This window comes from Lemur catta, chromosome 13 (assembly GCF_020740605.2).
Source record: "Lemur catta isolate mLemCat1 chromosome 13, mLemCat1.pri, whole genome shotgun sequence".
In the NCBI taxonomy this organism is placed as follows: Eukaryota; Metazoa; Chordata; class Mammalia; order Primates; family Lemuridae; genus Lemur; species Lemur catta.
Genome location: NC_059140.1, coordinates 74,996,483 through 75,004,640, shown reverse-complemented (window position 1 = coordinate 75,004,640; position 8,158 = coordinate 74,996,483). Strand labels below are relative to the sequence as shown.

Here is an 8,158-nt window from a genome sequence, read left to right as displayed (position 1 = left end):
TATATAGATGTTGTCATACCATGCTTTCTTGAGATTGACCTTTTTTGTTCAACATTGTGTTTCTGAGATTTATCTCTGTTAATAAACATAGATTTAGTTCACTCATTTTAATTGTTGTAACCATGTAATACAGTTCATCCATTCCCAATTGATGGATGTTTAGTTTTTTTCTATCCTTCACTAGTATTAAAGAGTATACAATAAACATTCTTGGATATTTCCTTGTACATATGTGTGAAAGGTTTTATAGGAATAGAAGGAGAATGATGAATAGCAAAGCATGTTCATCTTCAATTTTCCCAGATTTTACCAATTGTTCCCTAAAGTGGCTGTATCCATTTACACTCACAACAGCAATGTAAGAGAATTCCTACTTTATCTTATCTTGGGAATTATTCAACATTTCTATTTTTGCTGGTCTGATGAGTATGAAAGCGTATTTGGATTTGATGTGGGTATCACTGTATGAGTGTTGTCAAGTCAGGAATATGAGCTGAAGCCAAGGAAGCAGAGGAAGTCAAATATAAATTAGGCAGTGCATTAGTTGTCTACGGCTGCATAACAAATTACCACAAAACTTACAGTGTCAAAACAACATGTATTTATCATCTCATGATTTCTGTGGGTCAGGAATCCAGGCACAGTTCAGATGGGTTCTCTTCTCCAGGCTGTAATCAAGGTGTTGGCCAGAGCTGGGGTCTCATCTGAAGGCATGATGGAGGAAGGATCTGCTTCCAAGTTCACATGGTGGTTGCCAGAATTTAGTTCCTTGCAGGCTGTTGGACTGAGGTCCTCAGTCCTTGCTGGCTCTGAAGGCAGAGGCTGCCTTCAATTCTTTGCTATATGAGCCTCTACATAGGGCAGCTCATAACATGCCAACTTGCTTCATCAAAGCCAACAAGAGTGAGACTTGCTAGCAAAACAGAAGTCAGAATCTTAAGTAATCTATTCATGGAAGTGTCATTCTTTGCATATTCAATTGGTTAGAAGCAAGTCCCACATCTCACCCATACTTAAGGGGAGTATGAATAATAGGAGGTGAGCATCATTACAGAGCATAGTGGTTAGCCTGCCATTACAGACCCAAAATAATCCTAGTCTAAATAAGTGGACTAGAGATTCATCTCTCCCTCATTTAAAAGTCTGGATAGACAGTGTAGGGCTGGTATGGCAGCTCCATAATTCTCAGGGACTCGTGCTCCTTCTATCTCGATGATTTGCCATTCACAACATGTAACTTCTACCTCATTGTACAAGATAGCTGCCCAGCACTTGCTATGGTGCTACATTCCAACCACTCAATTCATTTTACATACTATGGCCAGAATCATTGTGTTAAACTGTAAGTCTGATCAGATCACTTCTCTGGGTAAAACTCTTCAGTAGTAGTTCCAGCCTACAAGAGAGAATCCCAAACACTTTTTTTAATCATCAAACCCTGTATTCAGTACAGATGTACAAGCACACACAAACACACTCAACCATGTATCTATAACTGAAACGTAAGGTTCATGAAATGACACTCACACTTACTACATTATGTGCTCTGATATTCTCTGTTCTGTTTCATATACATTTAATGCGTGAACTACTAATAGATGTAGAGAAATACAGGACATAGTACCGAGTATATGGTGCTTGCTTTTCCTTATTTTCGGTACTCCAACTCCCTCATGCTGCCAGACCTCTGTACTGACACAGCTCCTCCTTCTCCTACACCCACCTTCCACTGTGCCTTCTACTTTCCCAGCTCCTCTTTGCCCTTCAAGAATCCTTCTCTGACCCCTGTCCTCTTTCTGTGTGCCGCATGGAACCTGCTGCCCCTACCACCATCGCACTATGCTGCCTCGAATCAAATCGTCTGTTTACTTTCCCATTTTCCCACTAAACAATAAGCTCCTTGAGAATAGGGAGTGGGTCTCTACAGTTTTGTAGCCCTAGCCATAGCATAGTGCCTGAAAAAAGTCAACACTTAATAAATGGGCCAGGTGCAGTGGCTCATGCCTGTAATCCTAGCACTCTGGGAGGAGGAGGAGGCAGGAGGATCACTCAAGGTCAGGAGTTCGAGACCAGCCTGAGCAAGAGCGAGATCCTGTCTCTACTAAAAATAGAAAGATATTATCTGGCCAACTAAAAATATATATAGAAAAAATTAGCCGGTCATGGTGGCACATGCCTGTAGTCCCAGCTACTCGGGAGGCTGAGGGAGAAGGATTGCCTAAGCCCAGGAGTTTGAGGTTGCTGTGAGCTAGGCTGATGCCACGGCACTCTAGCCAGGGCAACAGAGTGAGACTCTGTCTCAAAAAAAAAAAAAAAAAACTTAATAAACGTCTCTTATGTGAATAAATAAATCAATGAATGTCACAGAGAAAGAAGTTCCTGACAACATTTATTGAAAAATCTATTGCATGTAGAGCTTTGTGCTAGAGAAAATTATGAAAAAAATAGTGGAATTTGACAGTGCTAAATAAAAAAATAGGTATAAAGTGACCTGTATTTATAAATAAGGACTCTTTATATCTACAACTAAGTACCATCAGATGTCTCCCTGCCAGTGGATTGAATGATGAAAGAGGGATTGAAAGAACTCATTTCTTTCATCCCTTCTCTTTACTGATTCCCTCTTTTCATCTCTTAAGGGAGAAACCTCAGACATCGCTTTCCTAACCCAGGTCTGCTCTCGAACAGTGAGGCCCAGTGTTGAGCGAAGAACAGAGCTGTTCAAGTGATTTTTAATCAAGTACTCCACATGACTAATTCAGGCCCTCCAAAATAGTCCCAGGGAGCCAAAATGAGGTAATATGGCATGTTATGGACTTCAAGGGTCGTTAAGGACACATGCAGCAGCTGGTGCAGAGGCCATTAGGAGGCAGAACATTCAGGAATGCAGCAGAGGAGGGAATGTGGATCCAAATGGATTCAGTGACTCCCTTCAAGCACTTCTTTGACCCTGGGAAGCCCCGTCTGCTCAGGTCAATTCTGCAACCCTGGCTGGTGAATTAATGAATAAACTAGGCCAAAACCAGTTGCAGGCTACATTAAAAAGAATTAAATATTGTAAGGTAACCACGCATGCTTTGGGCTTAATTTAAAATCCCAAGAGCAGAAAAACAGCAATATAAATAACCTGACCTCTCTCAAAATACTGCCTTCTCCCACTAGTTAATAATAATAGCAACAGCTTGTACTTGCACCAAGTTTTATAACCTATGAGATGCTTTATCTCATTTTATCCTCAGAGCAGCACTGTATGGTAGGGACAAGCATTATCCTCATTTTGTAGGTAGGTGAGGAAACTGATGTTCAGAGAGGTTAAACAACTGTCTGTAGGTCACACAGCAAGTAAGTGGCTAGAACTCTTTGGGATTCTACTTTACAATAGTGCCAATCTGTTACAAGAGAACAACAATCAAAAACCTGGACTCGGCCGGGCGCGGTGGCTCATGCCTGTAATCCTAGAACTCTGGGAGGCCGAGGCTGAGGCGGGAGGATCACTCGAGGTCAGGAGTTTGAGACCAGCCTGAGCAAGAGCGAGACCCTGTCTCTACTAAAAATAGAAGGAAATGATCTGGACAGCTAAAAATATATATGGAAAAAAATTAGCTGGGCATGGTGGCACATGCCTGTAGTCCCAGCTACTCCGGAGGCTAAGCCACAAGGATTGCTTGAGCCCAGGAGTCTGAGGTTGCTGTGAGCTAGGCTGACACCACGGCACTCACTCTAGCCCGGGCAACGGAGTGAGACTCTGTCTCAAAAAAAAAAAAAAAAAAACCTGGACTCTAAACCCAAGGCTACCAGCTATTAAGGTATGACCTGAGTCATGTCTTTTAATCTTTCTGACCTTCATTTCCTCACTTGAAAAAAATATATACATAATAATACCTTCCCTATCTGCCTCAAAGGGTGCTTGTGAGGACACAACAGGTAGTATGTATGAAAGTGCTTTATACCTGCAGTTGTAATTCACAGATGTCAGATATTAGCAATCTTTCCTAACAAAATAGTAATACTTGCTATAATCTTTTTACTTTGATAGTGCCTTTCATTGCAGCCATTCAATAATTTTGCAGCTTATTATCACCTATATAACACCCCCGTTGCTACCCTCTGTAAAGGTGCACAAGCAGCTGGCCAGTGAGGGAGGGGAAGCTCTTTCTTCTCAGCATGACTTCCCAGCAGTGACTCTCAAGGTTGCAGCACAATGGAATCCCCTGGGAAGCTTTACACATTCAGGTATCCAGGCCTCAGCCTGACCAGTTAAAATTTTAATCTGGTGGGGAGGAACTGGGCATCAGTATTTTTTTTAAGTTCCCCCATGGGATTCTAATATGCAGCTCAGATTGGAAACCACTGCTATTTGGGACTATTTGTGCATCTTAATGGCTGCTGAAAGTGATCTCAGTTGTTTATTGTTGTTGTTTGGTTCATTTTTTGTTTGTTTGTTTTTTGAGACAGGGTCTTATTCCCTTGCCTAAGCTGGAGTTCCATTGCCATAGCTCACTGCAACCTCAAACTTCTGGGCTCAGGCCAATCCTCCTGCTTCAGCCTCCTGAGTAGCTGGGACTACAGGCACACGCCACCACGCTTGACTAAATTTTTTTAGTTTTTGTAGAGACGGGGGTATTGCTATATTGCCCAGGCTGGTCTCGAAGTCCTGGCCTGAAGCAATCCTCCCAGCTCGGCTTCCTAAAGTGCTTGCATAAAGTGCTTGGATTACAGGTGCAAATCTCTGTGCCTGGCCTGAATACCTTTTTTTTAAAAAAAATTCTCGGAGGATAAGCACATAGCCAACTAGTGGCCAATCCTGTAATTTTCCCACGGATAATAAGGAAATAATCACGCACTATTTAATATTAACTTCTTTCACTGAATTCCAGTGTACTTGCAAATTATACATATTCTAGATGATTTTTCACTTTAGGGTTAATCCAAATAAGCCTACGTTGACTTTATAAGCATAAATGTAATATATTTCTTATCTATTAAAAATAGATTCTGGTAAAAACCTAGGTTTAGCTATTTGCTCAAATTTCTTAAGGAAGCCATTATCAGAAGAAAATATCCAGCTAAAATCCAGAGTATAGCTATAATTAGACTTTGACTTTGTGCCCGCACAGGAGAGGAAGTAGCACTTCCTCATCTATTCACCTCTGAACTCCCATCTCCTAGCAGAAATGAAGAAACAAATAATGAAAGGATCCTCCTTTAGAGCTGGGCACCACCCAACAGGGACATTCCCTTAAACTGTTCCCTTTAGAAATTATCTTGAGATGAGTTGCTGTGTCTCCTTTGATCAATTCTTTCCTGAGACTGGAAACAATCTGAATGGAGTAAACTCCTGTTACAAGACCTGGAGATTTAAATAATGAAGAGGTTTATCTCTCATCTGTGAAGAGTTTATAGTCTGCAGCAATAGCCTGGAGACAAACACTCACACCTCTGGGATGCCACAAAGGCGGTAATTAGGCAGCATTTTACTGTGATTCAGCCAGTGCACAAAAGGTGGAGCTGGACTTCTCTAAGGGGTTTAGGAACAAAATTGGCTTCCTGGAGAGCAAACAGAAGAAATCTGGCAACCTAAAAATATTTAAAGAGCTTAGAACCCCCCAAGGGAGAATTCCAGCTATTAAAGTGGAGAAGATGAAACATTTGCTAGGTTTGAAAAGGAGATTTTTAATGGGAAAACTCAGCAAAGTGTACAAAGTTTAGGGAGAGCATCTTTAAAAAAAAATATATCAGACCTATGATATACAGAGTAATCAGATTGGAAACTTTATATTTCCTTTATAATGACATAAGAAAAAGGATCTAAAAATAGACCTTACAGATAATGAACTCTTTTCTCCTGCGTTAGTTAGACTATAACACCTTCATTACACAGAGAACATGTTCCATCTCATCATTTCTCAGGCATAAATCTTGACGTGGTCTTCAAAATCTTTTTCTCTGGCCTCTAATTACAATATTTATTCCTCAACATAGCCCACATTTCATATGTTTCTTATTGAATGAGATGCAATGCGTGCTGTGGTTAAGCCCATGGGCACCAGGCCCAGCTGCCTGAAGTCTGGCTTTCTGACCTTGACAATGACTTCACCTTTTTGTGCCTTGGTTTCCTTGGCTGTAGAATGGCGATAATAATAGTAATACCTGTCTATTTGGGTTGTCAAGAGGATTAGACGGAACAGCACTAGGAAAAATTTCCAACACACAGTAAGAGCTCAATAAATGTTTGTTGTTATTTATCACCACACTTCGCATTTCCCATAGTGCCTATAAAAATAGTTAGCATATTTTTAAAGTAAAAAACAAGACCCATGCTTTAATAAAGGATTACGTTTTCAGAGTCATAAATGTATTTATGTAGAGAGTCTGAAATACATTAAGGTACCATTTTTTTATCACATAAAATCCAAGAAAGTATTCCATAACACGGCCCCTGACCACAAGCAGTTTATAGTCTACTTGAAAGACAGAACATATATATGCCCATGAAACATTAAACAAAAATCCAAAGCAGTTCATGGCTATGTATAAAACGAGTAGTTCAGATGTCAAGAGCTACAAAATGTGGAAGGGAAGGAATTCTGAGCGAAACAAGTCTTCATTGTGTCCGTGAAGTTGATAGAAAGTGACATCTGGACCGTGAAATGCAGGTAGGGAAAGTGCAGGGGGCTCCCAGCAGGAAGACAGGAAGGTGAGGGCAAGTAAACAGAGCCGTCCGTCTGGAACAGGTGATCTGTGTCTGAAATTAGGTGAGATCGGTTGACCAAGCACAGGTTACATGGGTAAAGGCTACAAATGCCACATTGAAGAGTCTGCCTTTACCCTGAGAGTCCCTGAAGTTTTGTTGGTTGGGAAGCAGCATAAACACAGATATGGAAGAGAGGTTCGTGTGGGGGGAGACAGGAAGCAAGGAGAAAAGCAGGATGGTGTTTAATAGTAATCTAGGTATAACCTGATGAGGACCTGCCAGAGTGGGGACATTGGGAACAAAAAGGAAGTGACAGTCATGAAACCATGAATAAGACTTGCCCTTGTCCCCTTCACTCCATTCTCACAGCTCAAATGCCGCCCAGACCAGCCTTTGTCATCTGAGCACACCAGGCCAAGTTCAGGAGCACCAGTTCCATTTCCCAGGGTGCCTGGGCTCTGCACTTCTCTCCCCTGCCGATCTCACCTAATTTTCAGGTATTAGAGGACAGAGACCCCACAGGCCTCAGGAAACTGTTCCCAGGTCCCTGACTCATCCTGACGCCCACTTACTCCCTCTTGCCTTTCTATCATGTGTGTGCCCAACAGATCCAAAAGATAAAACCACCCTCTCGTCTTTCCCCTTTAAAGGATGTAGTACTTCCACTTGTGTAGGGTTCTTAAAAATTATTTTTATTTGTATTGGTGAATGATTTTAAATTAATAAGTCATTAGTAGTTTAAAAAGTGAGAATAGTATACACTTTAAATGGATGCAGTTTATTGTACCTAAATTATTTCTCAATAGATGTGATGAGGAAGGAAAACAGATTTAATGGTTGAAGATACAGAGAGATGGTTCAGATAGCTTTAAGGTCAAGTGAAAAAGCTTAATTAGCCAGTTACCTTAGTCCCAAGGCATTAACTGTTGTAGTTTGGAAGTTTATGTGGTGTTTGTTATGTGTATGATAACATAGCCCATATTACGTCATGGGATCATTTCTTATGCAAGATTAACAGAATGTAATAACCAGAACAACTGCGTTCTATTTCTACAAGCAGTGGGACACGAAACTACAGTTATCTGCCTTTACTTGACACCTCATTGGATAGTAGCTCAAAGTGAAGATGAATCTAGATAACCTCTTAAAATGCCTTTCAACTCAGCAAGTAATATATGGATTAGTGTTTTCTGTGCTGAATTTAATAATAGAGATAGTGTCGTGGAGAGAAATGCTACACAAAGAGTGGTCACTGGGAGCTTGTGTTGGAAGTTCTCAAGCCCCACTACCTCCCCCTGGATCAGTGGGGATGGGGCCGAGGAATCCAGCGCCTGTGTTTTACATCAGGAATGGGGAAGCCGTGTGAGTGTGCGTGTGTGTGTGTGTGTGCGTGTGTGTGTGTGTGTGTGTGTGTCCGCGCGTGTGTGTATGAGAGAGCTGTGGCCCACTCAGGAGGTGGGAAGC

General features: G+C 41.4%; 1 long non-coding RNA gene across 1 annotated transcript in view; it reads right to left on the bottom strand.

The window, feature by feature from the left end:
* Positions 1–606: 606 nt before the first annotated feature.
* LOC123648917 overlaps positions 607–8,158 on the bottom strand; it is a 69,993-nt gene continuing 62,441 nt past the window's right edge. The window contains exon 4 of the long non-coding RNA XR_006738819.1: positions 607–1,396. This is a non-coding gene — a long non-coding RNA (uncharacterized LOC123648917). The remainder of the gene's footprint in view (positions 1,397–8,158) is intronic.